General features: G+C 40.0%; 1 protein-coding gene across 6 annotated transcripts in view; it reads right to left on the bottom strand.

Annotated features, from left to right (window-relative positions):
- Positions 1-26,256, bottom strand: part of eya4 (EYA transcriptional coactivator and phosphatase 4) — a 113,091-nt gene that overhangs the window by 59,329 nt on the left and 27,506 nt on the right. Inside the window, exon 1 of one of the 6 annotated variants that reach the window (XR_012049325.1) lies at positions 11,599-11,633. The exons of 4 other annotated variants lie outside the window; for them this stretch is intronic. The gene's annotated coding sequence lies outside the window, so the exon portion shown is untranslated. Of the gene's footprint in view, positions 1-11,250; positions 11,298-11,598; positions 11,634-26,256 lie in introns of those variants that run through there. One more of the 6 variants, XR_012049326.1, reaches the window with a different exon arrangement.

The following is a 26,256-nucleotide window of genomic DNA, read 5'->3' as shown; positions in this document are numbered from 1 at the left end:
CAGGGAATATCTTCAGCGCGTAGCGTTGACGACAGATGCCGCTGTGTCCGCCTTGGTTTTCAGTGCAAAATGAAAGTAAATTAAATGTTTGTTCAGTGTCATGTGACCCTAAAATAAATCACCGTTCTTGTTAATAAGCAAGTCAATAGATTCGGTTCATTCGTAAATGTCACAACCTTACATTCTTTTTTTAATTTTATACTCTAACGTTTAACAATGCAGAGCAAAATTCATTTAAATGTGAAGAAAACAAACTAAGAATCAACAGAAGTTCATTTGCAGTTCTAATCAAAATTAGCATTTTTAAAACTGACTTATTATCCCTCCTGCAACGTTATTCTTCTGTCCGAAGGTGTCAATTGCAATTAATTAGCAACTTCTACCGACTTTAAAGACAGCCAATAGCTACTTTCCTTACTGAGGGGTTAGCAACAGTGGTACACAACCATCCACAGGTCTTCCTTTGATCCCCCCCAAAAAACAATCATTTGATTGTTCCATGCTGTCATGTTGAATTCATAAATATATTTAGAATTAAATGACAAAACAACATCATCACACTCACTAAAGCAGTGTTTCTCAAAAAGTGGGTCGGGAACCCCCTGGAGGGTCACAGTGAGGCGTCATTATTTATCGTTTAAACTCTAGTATTCATGTTAGAGCGATTCACAGGCCTGCAGCTAGGTGGCAGCAGTGCTCAATACAATCAACAAGCTCCCTGCTCTACCCAGTAGTAGTAGTAAGTACACAGGAATACATGTATTCAAAGCTGGGGTGTCCACACTTTATATGCTATATATATATATATATATATATATATATATATATGTATATATATATATATATATATATATATATATATATATATATATATATATATATATATATAATCAGTGCAGTCACTGGAGGCATTTGAGGCAGGGCCTCACCTGCCATCATGGAAAGAAAAAAAATGTAAAAAGAAAAAAAATTAATTAAATTGTTATATATGTATCCAGTGATTATACTATAAAGTTATTTTCCATTTAACTTCACCAGTTTTAGATGATTTTTATTCAAAATCGCTGAATTTTCACATTTACCGTTCAAATACTGAGAAGAGACGGTGCGGTGATCAGCAGCCAGTTGAGGCACGTCACTCAGTTGTGCCTCGCCATGGATTGCGCAATGACTCGGCTAACTGCTGGCCTGCTGTGCAGTGAGACCGTATTGCTATATGAATTATATTATACATTTCCATAGTTTAGTTAGCTGAGGTATATAATGTACAGTGTACTTTGTCAACAACTTTATGTGTGTAACGTATTTCTTGTGCTGAGCAATCATAAAACTGCTGCGAAGACGTACTGTGTGAGGCTTGCAGTAATCCCGCCTCCTGGTGCCGGTTAATGCACCCCCGCGCAGAATGCACCCCCCGACGGGAGCGCCACACCAACCAAAGCCCACACCCAAACCCTCCACGTGCAAGACCGAATCCACCCAAAAAAAGTCACTTAACAAGAAGCCAAAAAGTGCAAAAACAACAATGCTCGCGCCGGAGGAGCCGTGAACGACTGCAGGGACACAACATTAGGTACACCTGCATACTGCAGCACGGATTTCATATTTCATTCATTCACAACTCCTCCAACACGAACACCACTGTTCCCGCACTTATAAGTAAAGGTAAGACCATAATAACGTTTTTTTTTATTAAATGTGCTTTTTTGTGTGCTACAGTTTGTATGTGTAAAGTTAAAGTTTAGTTAAAGTACCAATGCTTGTCACACACACACACACACACACACTAGGTGTGGTGAAATTTGTCCTCTGCATTTGACCCATCCCTTGATCACCCCCTGGGAGGTGAGGGGAGCAGTGGGCAGCAGCGGCGCCGCGCCCGGGAATAATTTTTGGTGATTTAACCCCCAATTCCAAGCCTTGATGCTGAGTGCCAAGCAGGGAAGAATGCTGGTATGAGCTTTTAAACATAATCCGTTAACTGCTGCCAATCAAATGGTGAATAAGATACTCTTTAGGGTTCATATGTTTGTAAATCTGACTGTGATGAAGTCAGTGCCTCACCAGTCATGAACCTCACCGCACGTCACTGATACATATACACACACACACACACACACACACACACACACACACACACACACACACACACACACACACACACACACACACAATATGCAGTATATACAGTATATATATATTTATACAGTTCTGAACTATTTGCACTTATATAGATAGTAAATATATATGTAATGTAATTATATTAGCATCAGCATCTAAATACATTTGATATCGAAATCACTACACTAACTTTAGTTGTTTTATCTTATTATTTAGTACAACTATGTGTGCTGTCTCAGAGTGATCTGTGATCAGCTGTTTTTACATGTAATTTGTGATGGAAATGCTTTAAGCCTGCATAATAATTTCATACCTAATGGAAGATGGAAGTTTGCCAAGCATTTAAGAATACGGTACAAACTGTGGTAAAGCAATATTTTTTACGGTAATTGCAAATCCGCTGTTATATGGATGCGCGCGCACACACAACTTTTTTTTCCCCACACAGCAAAGCGTTTGATTGTAATGTCACAACAATCTTTTGTACCAAAATAACAATTCAGTTTGCATGGATTAAAGCAAGCTATATGGGGACGGCGTGGCGCAGTGGAAGAATGGCCGTGCGCGACCCGAGGGTCTCTGGTTCAATCCCCACCTAGTACCAACCTCGTCATGTCCGTTGTGTCCTGAGCAAGACACTTCACGCTTGCTCCTGATGGGTGCTGGTTAGCGCCTTGCATGGCAGCTCCCTCCATCAGTGTGTGAATGGGTAAATGTGGAAGTAGTGTCAAAGCGCTTTGAGTACCTTGAAGGTAGAAAAGCGCTATACAAGTACAACCCATCCATCCATCCATTTTCTACCGCTTATTCCCTTTGGGGTCGCGGGGGGCGCTGGAGCCTATCTCAGCTACAATCGGGCGGAAGGCGGGGTACACCCTGGACAAGTCGCCACCTCATCGCAGGGCCAACACAGGTAGACAGACAACATTCACACTCACATCCACACACTAGGGCCAATTTAGTGTTGCCAATCAACTTATCCCCAGGTGCATGTCTTTAGAGGTGGGAGGAAGCCGGAGTACCCGGAGGGAACCCACGCAGTCACGGGGAGAACATGCAAACTCCACACAGAAAGATCCCGAGCCCGGGATTGAACCCAAGACTACTCAGGACCTTCGTATTGTGAGGCAGATGCACTAACCCCTCTGCCACCCAACCCATTTATCATTTATTTATCATTATAACAGTCTGAACATCAACACGTAACTTCAACTACTTTAACTTTAACAACCCCCCCACATCAGACCCTGACGACAATGCTATATGAAGTATACAGGATAAAACATTGAATATCAAAAGTATTTGAAGGTTCGACTCCTACCTTGTTTTTTTCCCTGACTACCTCCACAAAGCTTTGTAATCAATCAGAAATATCAAGCAGCTAAAATGCATCAATCATGGAGAACTTTGTGCAGAGAGTGTTTTGCATATCACCCATCATGCACTGTAATGGATTTATATCTGTGTAACTGAATTATAAAAGTTAAAGTTAAAGTACCAATGATTGTCACACACACACACTAGGTGTGGCGAAATTATTCTCTGCATTTGACCCATCACCCTTGATCACCCACTGGGAGGTGAGGGGAGCAGTGAGCAGCAGCAGTGGCCGCCCCCGGGAATCATACATGTTTTATAATATCCACAAAGTTCAATGAGCAGGAGGTGTGTTTTGTGTCACCGTGTGTTGACTTTATTTGTTGGTTATTAGGTAATTTACACCATGAATGGGGAACGTTGTTTGGGTTGTTTTGTTTATACTGATGCTGTGCCATCGGTACTATCTTGGCCCCACTTGAGGGCGGCAAGATCACTCCAATTCAATACACAGGGGAATACATTTGGCCAAAAACACGCTGCAAGCCAATCTTCTTGTTAAGCTTGTAATATGGCCCGCGGGCCGTAGTTTGGACACCCCTGGTGTATGAGTCGGAGAAACAGAGTTTGTAAAAGGAAAAAAAAAGCAAAAAGTAGTCGTCAGCGGTATATGTAAATCACGTTGCTCACACTGTGTTGTACAGATAAATACATAAATATCAAGTTCTCAATCGTAATTCAATTCAGGAGGATCGCGGAGTAATTAGAAATACTTGCTGACATGGCATCATCAAATAGACATCGAAACACACAACATTACAGTATAAATAGCTGTTGTTGTGACATGTACAGTACTGTTTCTACCTGACTATTTAGTCATGTAGCTTATTAACGTTGAAGACTAGTTAGTTATTTAATTAATTATGTCTCGGTTGAAGACTAGTAACTCACAGTTTATTATGTCAAGGTTAAATACTAGTTAGTCGTGTAGTTTATTATGTCAGGGTTTAATACTAGTTAAGAAGTTTACAATGTACATTTTGAAGACTAGTTAGTCATGTACAGTAGTTTAATATGTCATCATTGAAGACTAGTTAATCATTGCGTTTATGTCAACGTTGAAGACTAGTTAATAATTTAGTTTATTATGTCAAGATTGAAGACTAGTTAGTCATGTAGTTTAGTATGTCAAGGTTGAAGACTTATGTAGTTTATAATGCACATTTTTAAGACTAGTTTGTTATGTAGTTTATGATGTACATTTTTAAGACTAGTTAGATATGTAGTTTATAATGTACATTTTAAGGACTAGTTAGTTTAATGTAAACATTAAAGACTACTTAATCATGTATTTTATTATGTCAATGTTGAAGACCAGTTAGTCATGTAGTTTATTATGTCAATGTTTAAGATTAGCGAAACTTGTAGTTCATATCAATGTTGAAGACTAGTTAATCATGTTGTTTATTATGTTTCCGTTAACTAGTGAGCCATGTAGTTTAATGTCAAAATTGAAGACTAGTTAGTCATGTAATTTATTATGTACATTTTCAAGACTAGTTAGTTATGTAGTTTATAATGTACATTGCAGTGGAAGAATGGCCGTGCGCGACCCGAGGGTCCCTGGTTCAATCCCCACCTAGTACCAACCTCGTCATGTCCGTTGTGTCCTGAGCAAGACACTTCACCCTTGCTCCTGATGGGTGCTGGTTAGCGCCTTGCATGGCAGCTCCCTCCATCAGTGTGTGAATGTGTGTGTGAATGGGTAAATGTGGAAGTAGTGTCAAAGCGCTTTGAGTACCTTGAAGGTAGAAAAGCACTATACAAGTACAACCCATTAGTCATGTACAGTAGTTTATTATGTCAAAGTTAAATACTAGTTAGTCAAGTAGTTTAATATTTAAATTGCAATACTAGTTGTGTAGTTTATAGTGTGCATTTTGAAGACTAGTTATGTAGTTTATAATGTACATTTTGAAGACTATTTAGTCATGTACAGTAGTCTATTATGTCAAGGTTGAAGACTACTTGGTCATTTAGTTCATTCTGTCACAGTTGAAAACTAGTTAGTCATGACATTTTTTATGTCTCTGTCGAAGACGCGTAAGCCATGTAGTTCCATGTCAAGATTGAAGACTAGTTATATAGTTTAACCTACTTTTTGAAGACTAGTTAGTCATGTTGTTTCATGTGAATGTTAAAGCTGAGTTAGTCATGTACAGTAGTTTGTTATGTCAAGGTTGAAAACTAGTTTATAATTGAGTTTATCATGTAACGGTTGGAGACTAGTTAGTCATGTAGTTTATTACTGTATGTCAAGGTTGGAGACTGGTTAGTTATGTAGTTTATGATGACTATTTTTAAGATTTCTTAGTCTTGTAGTTCATAATGTACATTTTGAGGACTAGTTAGTCTTGTAGTTTATTATATCACAGTTGAAGATAGAGATGCGCGGATAGGCAATTTATTTCATCCGCAACCGCGGCAGAAAGTCGTCAACCATCCGCCATCCACCCGATGTAACGTTTGATCAGAACTGCATCCGCCCGCCATCCGCCCGTTGTTATATATCTAATATTAATTAAAAAAAAAAAAAAAGGGTGAAAACTACGCGAATTGCACCTTGTGCAGACAAGATTTTTCGATCGGACACGGAGGAATTAGTGATGTAAAAGACCACGTTGGGACAAAAAAACACAAGTCTAATGCCGTTGCTAGCGATACAAGTGGAAAACTTTCAACGTTTTTCGTCGCCCAAACAGATTCTTTGGATGTGATAAATGCCGAAGTTTTATTTACGGAGGCAATAATTGAGCATGGACTTCCAATCGCACTGGCTGATCACATGGGACAGTTAATAATGTAATGCAACCTTTAAAAATCATTACGCGGTGATCGCGATCCCAAAAATAAACTTTTCTTGCATGATAATGTCCAGAAAAATTCGCTTTATATTACTATAGAGTCCTTTTAACGAATGAGTTTGATGGTTTATCACAAACCTTAAATGAAAGAAGTCCTTTCTTCTCCTGCAGCATGGCCTTGCTTTGTGTTTGGTGCGCCATCCTGTCGGCTGTATTTCACAGCACGACATACTGTTAAAAGTGTTTATACTATTTATACTTTCAATTAACAAATTGAAGTCTTGTGAAAGGTTGACAGGATAACTGGCATTAACTGTCAAAATAATTTCAAACTATTGAAGTTAGCTTACAGAATAAACATGTCAATCAACCCATATGATTTTTGCTGTAATATTTTTGTTTTGAAAAGTCACTGTGACTGATAGAAAAGTGATGGTTTTAGCAACATTTTAACCTGTCTGAATGCTAATAATCATTTTGCGAGCAAGCAGGTAAGCTGCGCGGGCGGAGCGCGCGGAGTGACCCATGTTACGAGCCCCCGGCCACGGGGGTGGCGGGCAGGTAAGCTGCTTACCTGCTGCGCGTGACGCCGGCCGCGGCGAAAGCGGACGAGGCGGGGTGTCGGTGCGGTGGGCGCGGTAGTGACCCTGGACGTGCGTCGGGCCCTTCTCGCGGATCGCCTCAGCTACGGCTCCCGGTGGGGCCCTCTCGGGGGAAGGAGCCTCGGTCCCGGACCCCGGCGAGGCGTCCCTCCGCTCCGTAAAAGTGTCCATCTCTTTTTTTTTTTTTCTTCTGTTGTGGCATATGCTGCAGGTTCCTGCTCGTTTTTCGTATGTGGGTAACAACATTTAACTATGTATATATATTTCCCAATTGGTTTAACTGCCACCCGCAAAAAAAAAAAAAAAAAAAAAAAAAAAAAAAAAAAAATCTAATTAATCCGCCCGACCCGACCCGCGAGCGGATAAAATCTTATTTTTTTTAAATTTCATCCGCCCGATCCGCGGATAATCCGCGGACTCCGCGGTTGTGTCCGCAAACCGCGCATCTCTAGTTGAAGACTAGTTAGTTATGCAGTTTATAATGTACATTGTAAAGACTAGTTAGTCATGTAGTTTATAATGTACATATTGAGGACTAGTTAGTCATGTTTCATGTACACGTTATACGACTAGTTAGTCATGTACTGTAGTTTATGTCAAAGTTGAAGACTAATTAGTCATGTAGTTATAATGTACATTTTGAAGACTAGTTAGTCATGTAGTTTCATGTAAATGTTAAAGACCAGATGGTCATGTAGTTTATAATGTACATTTTGAAGGTTAGTTAGTAACGTACAATAGCTCCATGTCAAGGTTGAAGACATGTTAGTCATGGGGTGTATTTAAAGATGTAGCATTGCAGTAGCTCCTGGTCATCAATTATTATCTTTGTAAATGCTGAATGGTTCATACAGCTCTTCTAATAGATCTCATCAGATTGTGGGATTAGTGTCAAAAGCAGCATTTCATCTATGTGGCGTGGGGAGGAAGCAGACTCTTCACCTGACTGACGCCCGGAGGTGGTCTCCGTAATCACCGCCGCTTGATTGGAGATTCTCTCGCTGTCTTTCAAGAGTGAGTGAGCGGATCAGCACACATGATTTAATGCAGCTTTACTCCATGCACACATATGAAAAGCCACTGATGGATTTGTGTGTGTGCGCGTGCTTTGGTGTGTCAGTTCTGCGCTGTTAATTGTGAAGCGTTTGGCCTCGACTGCCCCCCTGCTCAGCTAATCTGATGAGAGTGATTAAAAAAACACACTGGGAGAAACCTACACCAGTGTACGGATGACTAAGCAGACACACACACACACACACACACACACACACACACACACACACACACACACACACACACACACACACACACACACACACACACACACACACACACACACACACAGAGTTGGAGAGTCAGACAGTGGGAGAAACATTTGAACAGATTGTGGGTCTAAATTTCAGACGACATGATGAATGACTCCATTGTTTTCATTGATTTTGTATCAATGTGGTCTGGTTAGACGACACAACTATCACTACTGCTGTCTGCCATTACACTTAACCAGTAGCTAATATCAATTAGTGATACTCAAACTTGTAATAGTGGTCGCATTATTTTATCTAACTTAACTTTTATCCGCTTTAATAGAAAAGCAACAGAATATGTTACAGTGTACTGTATTTAAAATATATTAGATGAAAAATAGCTACAAAGCTAATTTTTTTTTTTGCAATAATTCCTGTGATCTTGTTGGATAACTTCTTACACATGAAACTTATGACTGTTTATTAAGTTGTAGTCATGTAAAAAAAAAAGTTTTTTTCGGTTTTAAGTAGAGAAACCGCTTATGTCAATGTCAGTCAGCCAATCAAAAGGGTGACACTAACAAACTTCATTTTTACATTTCTGTACAAACCACATAATGTCTGTCTATTTCTAGGGCTGATTCTGCTACAAAAATAGACTTAAAGTAATGTTCAGTACCAGTCTAGAAAAACACCTCACCTAGTTTTTCCAATTGGAGATAAAACTGCACATTAAGATTTCAATTTTTAAATAATTAAATACAATTTTTGCTAAAATAGTTTGAGAATCCAGTTTATTTTTGTTGTTTTAGGATAATCAAAAGTTATACACCTCCCAATTACAATTGTAAAAAATACTAATGAGAAATAACAGTCTATTGTGTTTCAAAGGGTTACATGCATTCTTATTTTTATATATTTTGATTACAGTAGTACTTAAATTGGTCTCAAAATAATGCTAAATAAATATATTTGTTAGGCCATAATGTCCAATTTAGTAGGTAATGATGTCAAAAGTTACTTTATTATAACTATATTGCATTGACAGATGGACTGAATCACACAACATCACAATGTCTACACGTGTACAATAAGAGAAAATGGCGCATAACCCCCCAAAATAACTGCTGCAATACCCTCAACAACAATCAGGGTGGAAATGTTATAGAACTTTTCCCATTACTACTAGTATTATTCTGTATAAAATATCAGTGTATACCCTCACATTTTACCTCACTAAATGGCTAGTATAGTTACAAATTCAACTATCCATCCCTCCATCCATTTCCTACTGCTTGTCCCTTTCTGGGATTATTAAAAGCAATATGTTTACAAGTCAAAGATCCTCTCTATGACAGGAGCACTATTCAAAAACCTAGTGCGGGATTAAAAAAACACCAGTCATATTTTATGTGACAAGAGCACTTGGCTGTTTTCTAAGTACATAATGTAAAAACGGCAATCAAAGATCCTCCAGGTGACAGGAGTGCTCTGCTGTGTTTAAGGACATTTGCAAACATGCTAGTCAAATATTTTCTGTATGAAAAAAACACACTGCTGTTTTAAGGACCTCCTATAGAAACACTAGTTAAAGATCCTCATATGACAGGAACCCTCTGCTTTTTTAAGGACCTACTGTGGTAAAAATGCTAGCCAAAAGTTCTCAATATGACAGGATCTCACCATTCTTTTAAAAGGTAAAAAATTCTCAATATGACAGGAGTTTAATGCTCTTTTTAAGGACCTACTATATAAACACTAGTCAAAGATCCTCTATATTAGTGATTTTCAAACTGTGGTACGCATAGTCAGAGTCGTGTATAAAGAGAGTTTGGCTAACTCAGTTTCAGGCGAGCTCCTCAATGATTGGTCAAAAGGCACTCATGTGACTACAAGGCGCCATGACTACTACCAACTTTTAACTGACCCTATGGGTTTGCGGGGCTTCCTCGTTAGTTTTTTGACGTGTAAAAATGTCCTGTTGTGCAGCATGGAGTTGATCCACCCACTAGAATTGTGGAAAGCTTTTACATCGATTTCCCCACAACCCGGAAAGAAGACAAGTATGGGAAGTGAAGGTTCGCAGTCCAACACCGGAGAGTCACAGATTACAGCGTCTTGTGCAAGGTAAACACATGACACAATGTCTGTGTGTTGTTTAAAATTGAACACATACAAAATAAACAAAATAAAGAGATGGTTTGACAAAAACAGACCATCTTTGAATTTCCGTAAAACTAAAATAATGCAATCTGGTAGCAGCAGAAGAGAAAGTCAAACACAAATACCAAGAGACGGACATTGAATTAGTGAAAGAAACCACATTTTGGGTGTAATAACAGATGACAAAGTGAACTGAAAATCTTAGAAAAGTATACAACATAAAGTGGCAAGAAATACGTCAATAATGACGAAAGCAAAATATGTTCTGGACCAAAAATCACTCCATATTCTCTACTGCTTGCCAGTGTAAACATATTGTTATTGTGCAGAAAATAATGGGAAAATAAGTACAAAAGTACACTTATTCACTTAGCCTGTTACAAAAAAGAAAGATCAGTCATAATAATACATGAGTGATACATAGTGATTACACATACATTTGAGGCAGCCACCACACATGACATACTTCACACAAAAGTCATGGTTTCTCCATGATTGTTGGTCCAAAGATAATTAAGATTTTGGCAAAATGAGGGTAATAAGTAATTTTTTTGGTTGTTTTGTGTATTTTTTAAAGTTTATTGCACCATAGGGTGTGTCTTAGAGTGTCCATTACTCACTAGACAATGCAGGAATGTAGCAGCAGAGTGCGATGTCCGGTTGGAAAGTCATGAATTGGTCAATTGTAGATCTGATACAAAATATAGCCGCTCTAATCTTCTAATAGGAGAGTGCTGTTCTCGTTTGCGACTGATGACAAAGCAACATAGCGGACAACACCGAAAGAGTTTACAAACAATGCACCCTCGAATATTAAATCTAAAGTGTGGTAAACGTTTGGAATATACTTTTTTTTTTTTTTTTAAAGTATGGCCATATATAATATTTGGAAAACAGCGATAAAGTAGCGGCGCCACAACTAATCTGAGCATTCACCTGTTGTGACGGCATCGGGACACTCAAGCCAACGATGGGGCAGCTAAGGATGCTAATGCTGGCAGAGCTACCAACTGGCAAGACAAGGGACACTGATTTGAAAGACTTGGAGTTCCAACTCAGCCACAACTCTGCGAGGTAAACACAGTATCCACTACACTGTTCATTGTGCTAAGACCTAGCTCAGAGCTGCCAAGCCTGAGTGAGAGTCACGCAATTTAACCCTTTCTCACGCCACAAGCCACACATTTCTCACAGTTATATTTTCCCCTTTACAACTCTCTATTTATTTTTTCATAATAATAAACTTGTTTTCTCGCGGCCTGCTGGTAATTCTGATTGACTTACCGAAAAAAACAATCCTAGACCCATCCATCCATCCATTTTCTACCAATCCATCAATTATTGTGCCTAAATTTAGCCAACCAGGGAAGGCACCACGCAGTGAAAACCAATCATAAGCAAAGTAAGGCGGGTCTTTGCGTCTTTATTTTACACACACACACACACACACACACACACACACACACACACACACACACACACACACACACACACACACACACACACACACACACACACACACACACACACACACTTTCAGCGCAGTGTTGTCGACTTGGCGACTCTCTGTAAATCTAGTATCTTTCCAACTCCTCTTACTGACTTTATTTCTCAAAAGCGGCTATCGACAAATCTAGCAATTATTTTTGGATGACTTGAAAGCTGTAATGTATTAAACGTACAAGCGATGCTGCTGTGAGACTTTCCTCACAGGCGGTCCGGTCCGTCTACTCTTAGACAGCTTGCAATGAAAACACATTTCGTTGTACTTTTAAGTGCAATGACAATAAAGTCCAATCCATTCTCGTTCAAGCAGAGAGGTCTCGCACACAGCTGCCGCTTTTTCTGCCTTGGTTGAGATGGAAGTGTTTCATCACTGTCAGGCTTCAAATAAAAACAAAACTTTTGTTCATATCAATGAGCCAGTCGTTAATTATTTTTGTTCTTGAATATCACAACCCTTCGGTCTTTTGATCAAATTTGATACTCTAACGTTTAACAATGTATAAGAAATTAAAATTAAAACTAAACTAAGAATCAACAGAATAACAGTTATTTACAGTTCTAATCATAATTTGCATTTTTAAACTTACACATCTGTTCTTTAAGTTTTTGAATTTCAATGCTTTGAAGTTGATAGTTCTACTGTTTTCTAATAATACAGGAACCACCTGTTTTGTATGTCTATTGCAAAAATAAACACATGACATTGTTCTGACATGATGCATGATCCATTTAATTTTCTCTTCACCATGCAAAGCTTACATATGCATCAAATCGAATCGTAATGTTTTAAAAGGCATTGTTAGTGAATCGTATCGTAACCCATGTATCGAGATGCATATCAAATCAGAGAGGCACAACCCTGTTAGTTGTGTTTCTTTGTATCCAATAAACCATACAATCCACAAATGCCACAAATTTAGTCAGCCATTTTGAATATTCCCTTCCGAATATCCTCGCCAATTTCTGTAGATTCAACGTCATTGTTGTAAAGCTTCTGCACTCTGACCATAATATCGGATCAGTCATACTGTATTGGAAAGAGATCCTTATGTAAGACAAGAACACATGCTTGGTTTTTTTTATGCGTTCGAAATAGTCATTAAATAGTTAACAATTGAGTAAGCAGATCGAGGTTCTTCTATTGCGCCCATTATACTCTCTAAAAAACATCCAGAAACCGCCAACAATACTCACTTACATGTAGGGACCTGGAAATTAACCAAATATGAGTAGAGTGTGAATGTTGTCTCTGTGTTTGCCCTGCGATGAGGTGGCGACTTATCCAGGGTGTACCCCGCCTTCCGCCCGAATGCGGCTGGGAGAAGCTCCAGTCACCCCCATGACCCCGAAAGGGACATGCTGTAGAAAATGGTGGATGGAGTCATATTGGTATCATAAGCGCTAACGCAAATGGCCTTTAGGGGGGCATTGTTAGCAGTGAGCTAATGCTAGCTTATGCTGCTATTGTTGACACACTGAGCCGGCGGCTGCTTCTGCTTCTGCTTCGTCACAAACTTGCTAAATGTTAATTCTAGATTATAATTCATGCATTTCTCACCTGGTACTAGACACATGTGGCTGTGAACCGAGAGACTGGTCGACTTCGACATCTCCCGAGATGGCAAAAAAGACGCCAGTTGCGGCAACTTTTTTTAACCCTTTATGTGGATTGCGATTGGATCTTCTTTTAAACAGAATTATGTGAGCTTCCCGTCAGTCGGCATCCCAGCAAGTGTAAAAATTGTACAGTGAGTGTTTGTTTTATCATGGATTGTTATGGTTAGTTTGTACGTTTAGCACCTCGAAATGCTGCTGATGCTAGAGTGTTTCAATAACGCTGCATCCGTTTAGCACTCGGCTTTTAAAACTTATTGCTCATCCTCTTTTTGTTCGGGTTCAAAAATATAAGATTCTGTATCATCAATTGTCTTAAAGCAATCATTGTTGGCTCTCACAAAGTCTGCATGCTTAGCATTGTTGTTGATGTTGAAGGGATCTCTGGTTCCTAACTTTACGTCGCGGATCACGAGACTGGCTTGCTCATTAACTCTCAATATGGCTCGGGAATCTCTCTAAGATTTATACTAATTTGATCATATCTATTTAGCTTCAATATAGAGGCAACGTGTTTTTCCACTCTACTGGCACTTTAAGGACCTATGGGGAGAACGCAACGCGAGCCATAGATCCTTAATTAGGAGGAGTGCTCTGCTGGTTTTAAGGACGTACCAATATGGACCAATATGATCTTTCGTAATGTGTGTGATAGTTAACAGTGGTTCCCAAACACTTTTGGCCCATAAAAATGACAAATGAAATAAGTCTGTTTGTATTTTTTCCTTTGTTGTTGACATCCCCCCTCAAGTCATTGTGCCACACTCACTCAGCGAAGCCCAGGGGCCAATTTGAGAACCACTGGGTTAGACTGCAGTTGTACCTAATGCTGTGGCCTGACCTATGAGTCAGAGGCATGTCATAAAATGTGTCATCAAGGTCTTGTGTGTGTGTGTGTGTGTGTGTGTGTGTGTGTGTGTGTGTGTGTGTGTGTGTGTGTGTGTGTGTGTGTGTGTGCCTGCAGCTACAGAGATGATTCTATTGTCACGGCAGCCATCCGATACATAGCAGGGGGTGCATGACTCATCACAGACACAGGAGGGGAGTGGGCTGTTCTCATAGGCCTTTTGGAAGCCACCACCCCTGGGGGTCCTCATACCTACCTGTTGTTCCTCTACTCTGGCCTCACTCTTAAAGAGTGGACCTTTTTTTTTTTTCAACCTTCCTTCCTTCCTTCTGTCCTATCACACTTACATACATCCTACTCTTCTTCCTTGACCCATTTCTTTTTCTTTTTTTCTACAGACATGTTGTATTTTGAGTGATTTTATTAGGAAGATGATATGAAGTGTTTCCTAACAGCTTGGTATGACTGAACAGCTTGCAATGCCTGTTCGCTGGCTGACGGCCTGTCGGCTATATTGAATCTTGGCTTCAAGCAGATGGCATTTATGTGTGTGTGTGCGCGCGTGCGTGCATGTGTGAGCGAGCACATCTATCTGTCTCCCGTCACCCATGCGTTAAACATTGCGCCTTTTAAAAAAAGGATATCTACCTTATGCCGCAGCGCTGGCACCCGCTGGTGATGTCACAAGCAGCATTATTTAACAGGCAGCTGGGAGGCCATTCATCATTTAATTAAAAGCGTCTGAAAAGGAGCTGAGGCCTAATGACATTAGCTTAAATTATTAATGATGATGCTGCTGTGAAGACTCCGGGCGTCCTCTGACTCGCATGTGTCATTTTTTACATCCCTCAAGGAGGTTCTATTTTCATCTTTACTTGCTTTCTTAAGCGATGTTTGCAACACTTTTTGGAGTTCTGGCTTTATTGGTAGCAATTACGTTTTTTTCAAATAAATTCACTATTTTTGGTCCCCTTTTGTTAGCATTGTATGCTAGCATCAATGTTTTATTTTATGCATATATATATATATATATATATATATATATATATATATATATATATATATATATATATATACACATATATATATATATATATATATACACTATATATTAGAGATGTCCGATAATGGCTTTTTTGCCGCTATCCGATATTCCGATATTGTCCAACTCTTAATTACCGATTCTGATATCAACCGAGACCGATATATACGGTCGTGGAATTAACACATTATTATGCCTAATTTTTTTGTGATGCCCTGCTGGATGCATTAAACTATGTAACAAGGTTTTCCAAAAAAAGAGAACAACTTTAACTCAAATTATGTAAAAAAGTGCCAACATGGCACTGCCATATTTATTATTGACATCACAAAATGCTTTTTTTTTTTTTTAACATGCCTCAAAACAGCAGCTTGGAATTTGGGATATGCTCTCCCTGAGATAATCCTGAGACCCACTACAACTATGGGAAATACTATACTTTGACTTTCACAAAGTCCAAATCTAAGTCTAAGAAAGTGCAATATTCTTAATTTTTTTTTAAACATGCCTCAAAACAACAGCTACAAAAACAATGAAGGCACACAGCTTCAGTCCAGAGCATACTAGAGTAATAAAGTAAACAATAACATAGTCCTCATTTAGTGCAATACTGCCTGGCATACTGTATAACAGGAAATTATAAACTGGGCTCAATCTGCCCTGCTCTAACGTATTTGTATGAGTAACACAAATGTGCTGCAAGCTAGTGGTGAGTGCTTGAAGTGGCCTACCAGTCAGCCAGAGCTTCTGAAATGCTGTGTTGAGACAGGGCACCTCCGTTCACTGCAAGCTGCATAGTGTGCCCCATGCAGGGCAGACTAGCCATACCAAACTCCACCGTAGCTTTTGCCATACTGCGTGCGTTGTCCCTGACTACAACGTGAGCTTTCGCCCCGGGGTGGTTTTTGTTGTATTTTAGTTTTTTCTCGGCGGAGTCTTTAAGCGACAACTGTGTGGTACTACTTTTTTTCGGTGTTTGCTTTTCATCCATCTTCCGCTTGTATTCATCGTGTATCTCCTTATGATTCTTGAAGAGGTGGGAGATCAAATTGCTCGTATTAAAGGAAAAGGTCTTGGTTCCTCCTCGCATAACCAACTTTTTGCAGTCATTGCAAATTGCCAGTTTTTTATCCGTCAGACACACTTTAAAATAATCCCAAACCATAGACATGGTGTCGTTAGTCAGTCACCGAGCGAGCTTGCGTGTTAGCCACGGCTACAGCACCGGCAACAACACACTCTTGTTGTTGTTGTTATGCTTTGCTCGCGGCGTTTTTAAAAAGTAATTAATTTTACTTTTGGAAACCGATACCGATAATTTCCGATATTACATTTTAAAGCATTTATCGGCCGATATTATCGAACATCTCTACTATATATATATATATATATATATATATATATATACACACACACAAAATTCACGGTTCGGTTCAATATTTTAGTGTCACGGTTCGACATTTTTTCGATACAAAAAAAGAGAAATTACCAAAACTTTTTGTACTTTTAGTTCATTAAAATTATGAACATTTTTGTTTCAACTTAAAAGTACAGTTTTAAAATTAAATTAAATGTACCTGGTGCAGCTATACCTGCCCCATTTTATGCTGTGCATACTTAGCACCATATAAAACAAAAACAGCAGCTTGGGAAAAATACTAATAATGAAATTTAAAAAATACATCTGATAAATCACCCATCTTCTGTGGTGTATTCTTAGCAGCAGAGTAACAGCGGGTGCAATACAAAAACTGCTGTCTCTAATTGGGCTTTTGTCTTGTACAAAACAGGAACTATGGTTTCAGTAAAATAGGTTTGTGAAGGAATCTTATGGGCTCAAGTGTTCGCAGCAAACCCAACATTTTCCACAACAGAAAAGGGTTGCAAGTCATCAGCCATAAAAGTAGTAATCACCCGATTGATTTATTCTTTGAATCATGTGCTAATACAGTGGTCACCAACCTTTTCGAGCCCAAGATCCCTGGTCTCAGCCAAAAACCAAACAAATATCTACCCCTGCGTCAACTATAAATATATATATTTTTTTATTTTTTAAGACAAAGGTTTCTCTCGTCGTTATTGGTTGATGTCAACACTTTGGCTTTTTCTCATTGTGCTTCTTGCTGTTTTCCCGATTTTTGCGCATGTTTTCTAATGTGCCTGGGGCCAATGACAATCTAATCACGGGCCACAGATGGCCCCTGTGCCGCACTTTGGGCAAATATACTATGGTGCTAAAACTATATTGGCCATAAACAGTTAGCTTCTACAGTAGGTGTTACTGTAGAAGCTAACTGTTTATGGCCAATATAGTCTTAGCACCATAGTATATTTATTTTGGTCACATATGGGACGTGAGTCACATGGTTTTTACGTCAGCATCTGAAGTAGTAAAATCAGCTGTTCACCTGGCAGGTTTTTCCTGTGTGGTAAAGGAGGGGATAAATGGGGAAGTCCTTCTTTAGCTGCCGCCTTGATTTGTCATATATTACAGCCTTTGCACATGTCAATGTTTAGTTTTGTATGCACAATAAATCAACACAAAATCCGTACTTGGCCGCAATGTTCACGGAGCCTCTTACAGCTTCCCGTTGCAGATGAGCGATGATGGTCATGGACTCGTGGTTGAGGGAAGAGTTGTTTGATGTTAGAAATCACCAAAATGATTCCCGGGCGCGGCCACCACTGCTGCCCACTGCTCCCCTCACCTCCCAGGGGGTGATCAAGGGTGATGGGTCAAATGCAGAGAATAATCTCGCCACACCTAGTGTGTGTGTGACAATCATTGGTACTTTAACTTTAACTTTAAAATGTCCGATTTGTTGCAACAGTCAGACATTCAGTCATTGTTGCAGCTCGATGATTTATGAGCACGTCATGCAATGCACGTTTGCAAGACAAGCGGATGTAGCGCATGGCTGCGGTTTGGAAAGCGGCTAGAAGAGAAAGAGGCAGAGGCGTTTGAGTGTGTTCAGGAGTTAAAATGCGTGCCTATTTGCGGATCTGTTGGCCATTCTCCGGATGTTTTTTTTTTCCATCTATCCATCCATTTTCTACCGCTTATTCCCTTCGGGGTCGCTGAAGCCTATCTCAGCTACAATCGGGCGGAAGGCGGGGTACACCCTGGACAAGTCACCACCTCATCGCAGGGCCAACACGGATAGACAGACAACATTCACACTAATTTTTTTTTTCTATAATTTTCGCGGTCGACCGTTTGGATCCCAAAGATTGAGTGGGCAATGACGATCAATGGGTTGCTTTGGTCTGAATGAAAGTGGGAGGCGCAACTTAGGCTGCATAGTGGAGCGTACATCTACTGAGCTTTAAGCACAGAGCGTATTGTCAGAATTTGATGAACCGAACCGAAATCATTGTATCGAACGGTTCAATACGAATACATGTATTGTTGCACCCCTAATTCATACAGTATATATACATATATATATATATATATATATATATATATATATATATATATATATATATATATATATATATATATATATACATATACCGTATTTTCCGCACTATAAGGCGCACCTAAAAACCACAAATTTTCTCAAAAGCTGACAGTGCGCCTTATAACCCGGTGCGCTTTATATATGGATAAATATTAAGATTCATTTTCATAAAGTTTCGGTCTCGCAACTTCGGTAAACAGCCGCCATCTTTTTTCCCGGTAGAACAGGAAGCGCTTCTTCTTCTACGCAAGCAACCGCCAAGGTAAGCACCCGCCCCCATAGAACAGGAAGCGCTTCTTCTTCTACTGTAAGCAACCACCCGCCCGCGTAGAAGAAGAAAAAGCGCGCGGATATCACCGTACGTTTCATTTCCTTTGTGTGTTTACATCTGTAAAGACCACAAAATGGCTCCTACTAAGCGTCAGGGATCCGGTTCATGAAAAGACGCAATCTCTCCATCCGCACACGGATTACTATTTCACAGCAACTGATATTCCTGTGAACCGCACTGTGGATACAACGGGAGCACGTACGGTGAATATTCGCACCACAGGGAATGAGAAGTCATCCTTCACTGTGGTTCTAGCTTGCCATGCTAATGGCCAGAAACTTCCACCCATGGTGATATTCAAAAGGAAGACCTTGCCAAAAGAGACCTTTCCAGCCGGCGTCATCATAAAAGCTAACTCGAAGGGATGGATGAAGAAAAGATGAGCAAGTGGTTAAGGTAAGTTTAAGTTTACGCGAAGAGGCCGGGTGGCTTTTTTCACGCAGCTCTGTCCATGTTGATATACGTATGTTTGTGATTGCACATTTGCGTACATTTTGGGAGTGAACAGAGTTGTTAGAACGCTGGTTTTTAATATATTATTAAAGTTTGACTGACCTATCTGACTGTTTTTTTGACATTCCTTTAGCGCAGTTAGATGCGGCTTACAACACGGGGCGGCTTATAGGTGGACAAAGTTTTGAAATATGCCGTTCATTGAAGGCGCGGCTTATAACCCAGGGCGCCTTATGGTGTGGAAAATACGGTATATGTATATATACACACACACACACACACACACACACACACACACACACACACACACACACACACACACACACACACACACACACACACACACACAGTATGGACAAGTCGCCACCTCATCGCATATATACAGGTAAAAGCCAGTAAATTAGAATATTTTGAAAAACTTGATTTATTTCAGTAATTGCATTCAAAAGGTGTAACTTGTACATTATATTTATTCATTGCACACAGACTGATGCATTCAAATGTTTATTTCATTTAATTTTGATGATTTGAAGTGGCAACAAATGAAAATCCAAAATTCCGTGTGTCACAAAATTAGAATATTGTGTAAGGCTAATACAAAAAAGGGATTTTTAGAAATGTTGGCCAACTGAAAAGTATGAAAATGAAAAATATGAGCATGTACAATACTCAATACTTGGTTGGAGCTCCTTTTGCCTCAATCACTGCGTTAATGCGGCGTGGCATGGAGTCGATGAGTTTCTGGCACTGCTCAGGTGTTATGAGAGCCCAGGTTGCTCTGATAGTGGCCTTCAACTCTTCTGCGTTTTTGGGTCTGGCATTCTGCATCTTCCTTTTCACAATACCCCACAGATTTTCTATGGGGCTAAGGTCAGGGGAGTTGGCGGGCCAATTTAGAACAGAAATACCATGGTCCGTAAACCAGGCACGGGTAGATTTTGCGCTGTGTGCAGGCGCCAAGTCCTGTTGGAACTTGAAATCTCTATCTCCATAGAGCAGGTCAGCAGCAGGAAGCATGAAGTGCTCTAAAACTTGCTGGTAGACGGCTGCGTTGACCCTGGATCTCAGGAAACAGAGTGGACCGACACCAGCAGATGACATGGCACCCCAAACCATCACCCAACCATGCAAATTTTGCATTTCCTTTGGAAATCGAGGTCCCAGAGTCTGGAGGAAGACAGGAGAGGCACAGGATCCACGTTGCCTGAAGTCTAGTGTAAAGTTTCCACCATCAGTGATGGTTTGGGGTGCCATGTCATCTGCTGGTGTCGGTCCACTCTGTTTCCTGAGATCCAGGGTCAACGCAGTCGTCTACCAGCAAGTTTTAGAGCACTTCATGCTTCCTGCTGCTGACCTGCTCTATGGAGATGGAGATTTCAAGTTCCAACAGGACTTGGCGCCTGCACACAGCGCAAAATCTACCCGTGCCTGGTTTACGGACCATGGTATTTCTGTTCTAAATTGGCCCGCCAACTCCCCTGACCTTAGCCCCATAGAAAATCTGTGGGGTATTGTGAAAAGGAAGATGCAGAATGCCAGACCCAAAAACGCAGAAGAGTTGAAGGCCACTATCAGAGCAACCTGGACTCTCATAACACCTGAGCAGTGCCAGAAACTCATCGACTCCATGCCACGCCGCATTAACGCAGTAATTGAGGCAAAAGGAGCTCCAACCAAGTATTGAGTATTGTACATGCTCATATTTTTCATTTTCATACTTTTCAGTTGGCCAACATTTCTAAAAATCCCTTTTTTGTATTAGCCTTAAGTAATATTCTAATTTTGTGACACACGGAATTTTGGATTTTCATTTGTTGCCACTTCAAATCATCAAAATTAAATGAAATAAACATTTGAATGCATCAGTCTGTGTGCAATGAATAAATATAATGTACAAGTTACACCTTTTGAATGCAATTACTGAAATAAATCAAGTTTTTCAAAATATTCTAATTTACTGGCTTTTACCTGTATATATATATATATATATATATATATATATATATATATATATATATATATATATACACATACATACACACACCTATCTATAGATATGTAGATGTATATATATACCGTATTTTCCGCACCATAAGGCGCCCTGGGTTATAAGCCGCGCCTTCAATGAACGGCATATTTCAAAACTTTGTCCACCTATAAGCCGCCCCGTGTTGTAAGCCGCATCTAACTGCGCTAAAGGAATGTCAAAAAAACAGTCAGATAGGTCAGTCAAACTTTAATAATATATTAAAAACCAGCGTTCTAACGACTCTGTTCACTCCCAAAATGTACGCAAATGTGCAATCACAAACATACGTATATCAACATGGACAGAGCTGCGTGAAAAAAGCCACCCGGCCTCTTCGCGTAAACTTAAACTTACCTTAACCACTCGCTCATCTTTTCTTCATCCATCCCTTCGAGTTAGCTTTTATGATGACGCCGGCTGGAAAGGTCTCTTTTGGCAAGGTCTTCCTTTTGAATATCACCATGGGTGGAAGTTTCTGGCCATTAGCATGGCAAGCTAGAACCACAGTGAAGGATGACTTCTCATTCCCGTGCTCCCGTTGTATCCACAGTGCGGTTCACAGGAATATCAGTTGCTGTGAAATAGTAATCCGTGTGCGGATGGAGAGATTGCGTCTTTTCATGAACCGGATCCCTGACGCTTAGTAGGAGCCATTTTGTGGTCTTTACAGATGTAAACACACAAAGGAAATGAAACGTACGGTGATATCCGCGCGCTTTTTCTTCTTCTACGCGGGCGGGTGGTTGCTTACAGTAGAAGAAGAAGCGCTTCCTGTTCTATGGGGGCGGGTGCTTACCTTGGCGGTTGCTTGCGTAGAAGAAGAAGCGCTTCCTGTTCTACCGGGAAAAAAGATGGCGGCTGTTTACCGAAGTTGCGAGACCGAAACTTTATGAAAATGAATCTTAATATTTATCCATATATAAAGCGCACCGGGTTATAAGGCGCACTGTCAGCTTTTGAGAAAATTTGTGGTTTTTAGGTGCGCCTTATAGTGCGGAAAATACGGTACACCTACGTATATACACATACATACATTCAGTCAGTGCATCCAGAGAGTATTCACAGCGCTTCACTTTTCTTTATTTATTTTGTTATGTTATAGCCTTATTCCAAAATAGAAATAATTCACTTTTGTCCACAAAATTCTACATACAATGAGTAGTGTGTAGTTTTTTGTTTTTTTTTAAAGATTTTTGAAAATATATATAAAAAATAAATAAATAAAAATTAAGAAATCAGATATCACATATCCGAAATCAAATATTCTCAGCCATTGCCATGAAGCTCAAAAGTGAGCTCAAGTGCATCCTGTTTCAACTGATTGTCCTTTAGATGTTCCTACAGCTTGATTGGAGCCCACTTGTGGTAAATTCAGTTGGTTGGACATGATTTGGGAGGTGACACACTTTTCTATAAATAAGGTCTCACACTTCACAGTGCAATGGAGAGCACAAAACAAGCACGATGTTGAAGGAATTGTCTGCAGACCTCCGAGACTGGATTGTCTTGAGCCACAAATCTGGGGAAGCGTACACAAAAATAGCTGCTGCATTGAAATTCCCAATGAGCACAGTGGCCTCAATCATTCGTAAATGGAAATTTGGTACCACCAGGACTCTTCCTAGAGCTGGCCGGCCGTCTAAACTGAGCAATCAGGGGTGAAGGGTCCGAGTCAGGGAGGTGACCAAAAACCCAATGGTCACTCTGTCAGAGCTACAGCATTCCTCTGTGGAGAGAGGAGAACCTTCCAGAAGGACAACCATCTCTGCAGCAATCCACCAATCAGGCCTGTATGATAGAATGGCCAGACAGGAGCCATTCCTTCGTAAAAGTTTGCCAAAAATGCACCTGAAAGACTCTAAAACCACGATAAACAAAATTCTCAGGTCTGATGAGACAAAAAGACTTTTTGGCGTCAATGCCAGGCATCATGTTTGGAGGACATCAGGCACTGCTCATCACCAGGCCAATACCATCCTTACAGTGAAGCATGGTAGTGGCAGCATCATGCTGTGGGGATTTTTTTCAGCGGCAGTAACTGGGAGACTATTCAGGATAGAGAAAAAGATTAATGCAGCAATGTGCAGAGACATCCTGGATGAAAACCTGTTCCAGAGCGCTATTGAACTCCGACTGGGGCAACGATTCATCTTTCAGTAAGACAATGACCCTAAGCACACAGTCAATACATCAAAGGAATGGCTTCAGGACAACCCTGTAAATGTCCTTGAGTGGCCCAGGCAGAAGCCAGACCTGAATCCGATTGAAAATCTCTGTAGAGATCTGAAAATGGCTGTCCACCAACACTTGCCATCCAACTTGATGGAGTTTTAGAGGTGCCATAAAGACGAATGGGTGAAACTGCCCAAAGATAGGTGTGCCAAGCTTGTGGCAAAGTATTCAAAAAACTTGAGGCTGTAATTTCTGCCAAAGGTGCATCAGCAAAATTACTAAGCAAAGGCTATAAATACTTATGTACGTGTTAGTTTTTTATTTCTAATAAATCTGCTAAAAGCTCTAAAAATGTTTTCACATTGTCAATATGAGGTATTGTTTGCCGAGTTTTGAGGACAAAAATAAATGTATTCCATTTGCACTGTACGTTAACGCTAACTTGCATCTCCAGTAAATGAGCAGTGTCACCAGTTCGTGAGTTTCTTAGTGTTATCAATCGCGGTTTTAGGATAATTTTTTATTTAAAACGGTAATACTAACCGTGGGAAGTTTCGAATGACCCAAAAAAGGTGCAGTTTTCTTTAAGTTCTAAGGTCTAATTAACACAACACGATGTCATCTATGAGAAGTAACATGCAATGCTGGCATTGAAACAGTCTCTCAGATCATTCAAAGAGACATTCTTCCATTCCATTATAAATGCCAGTTTAAGAAATGTTAATTTATTATAAGACCTAAAGTGCTGATGATGCAAAAAATGCCAACATTTGCCATTGAGTCTGGGGTCAAAGCCAAACTAGCCTCAGCATCCGCTCCAATACCTCTGTGGTTCTGCGCTGCAAAGACAGAAATCCAATCTCTCAGCAGAGCAACAGAGGAAGTTCTCGCTCCAGGCAAGTCAGCCTCAGAATTGTTGCAATTTACTGAGCAAAACAAGGAAACCTATTGCAATAAAGATGAACATTTAGTCAGGTTTAACCAAAGGTCAGCTGAACTAAAATGTTTATCATATGATCATGACAGCAATTACGAAAAGTATTTGAGGAGTAATCGATAAAGACAAGAGGAACCTTCCAGCGTACGAGACAGTCTCCACTCGGATGACCTCAGCAGTCTCACGTCGCCGCGACCATATGCGTAAAACAGAGCGGCCAAAACACCTAGACGCACTCAGCAGACACACAAGCACAAATATCATGCGGTTTCCTGTCTGGTGCGTTTCTCTAGAAAGCCCACGCTGCTTTCTTCAGCCTCTTTTAGATGGATTCTCCAGTCTGTTTGGCCACTTTGGAGACTTGGCTCCACACTGGCCCGCTGACCTCACACCTCTGTTGCGTCTCCGAAAGCGCCAAGCTAATCATCATGTTACACCCCCCTCCCTTTACCCTCAAAACAAAACGAAAGTCTGACAAGATTGTTTTTTATGGTGTGTTGTGCTGTGACCTCACACAAGCTCCACTGGGAGGAAAGTAGTCTACTTTTTGAACCTTTCCTTCTTTGCTTTTCCGGTCTCAGGAGGTTCTCTAACGTGACAGGGAGGCATTAAGAAGCAGACAAACTAAAACCAAGTTCCTCTAGTGTCTGTCAACAATGGGCTGCATTGATGTATTCCTGACAACTTGGAACTCGGGGAAAGAATAATCACTTTTTTTCCCCAGAAAACCCAAGTTAATTTCTTGTTAAGTATTCATTTTAGACGTTAAGAAAGCATACAGTATATAGCTTTCCATTTCAACGGCAGCCCGTTCAGGCAGCATTATAGATAGGCCAGAATTAATTGCCTCCTCTGCTTGTTGTTGCCAAATAAACCAAATCAAGATGTGCAACTAAAAAGAGTCTTTGACTAAATGTATTTTTTATATACTCTATATATATATATATATATATATATATATATATATATATATATATATATATATATATATATATTTGTAGGATTTGGTTAAAGGAGGATGGAATGTCTGAATGTTCTGAACTCCTGTTTCCATGCCAGTCTTATCTTCTTCAAGACAACAAACTATGTAAAACCAAACCAACAACGCCTTTGCCACTAATTTCCCAACAATCAATTAAGTGATTATTACACCCGTTCCTAGTAGAGACCATAGAACATATAACCTTGTTAAAACAAACATCAGATTGGCATAGTTCTTCAATAATAATTCATATTTACAGTTAATATACATATTTAGGGCATGTTTTATGGGACTAGCTAACAACAGTGGCTAATCCTTATGTTAGTTACGAGCGAGGTACTTGTTACAAGTGTACGAAGGGTGTATCCTATCATTGAAGACTTAAACGACCGCTCTATTTCTGACAACATTGGCACTTATTTCATAGTTCTGGACTTAAAAATATTATCTAATGGTAAAAATCCCCCCAAAATAGACGCAGTAGTGATTTTAGCACATTTTGGAACCCCCACTTTTAGCTCCAAAATGTGCGTGGGCCTGCATCAATCAGCCTGCTGACGTCACC

The sequence above is a fragment of the Nerophis lumbriciformis genome, linkage group LG34 (assembly GCF_033978685.3).
Source record: "Nerophis lumbriciformis linkage group LG34, RoL_Nlum_v2.1, whole genome shotgun sequence".
NCBI lineage: Eukaryota > Metazoa > Chordata > Actinopteri > Syngnathiformes > Syngnathidae > Nerophis > Nerophis lumbriciformis.
This window is presented reverse-complemented; position numbering and strand designations above follow the sequence as displayed.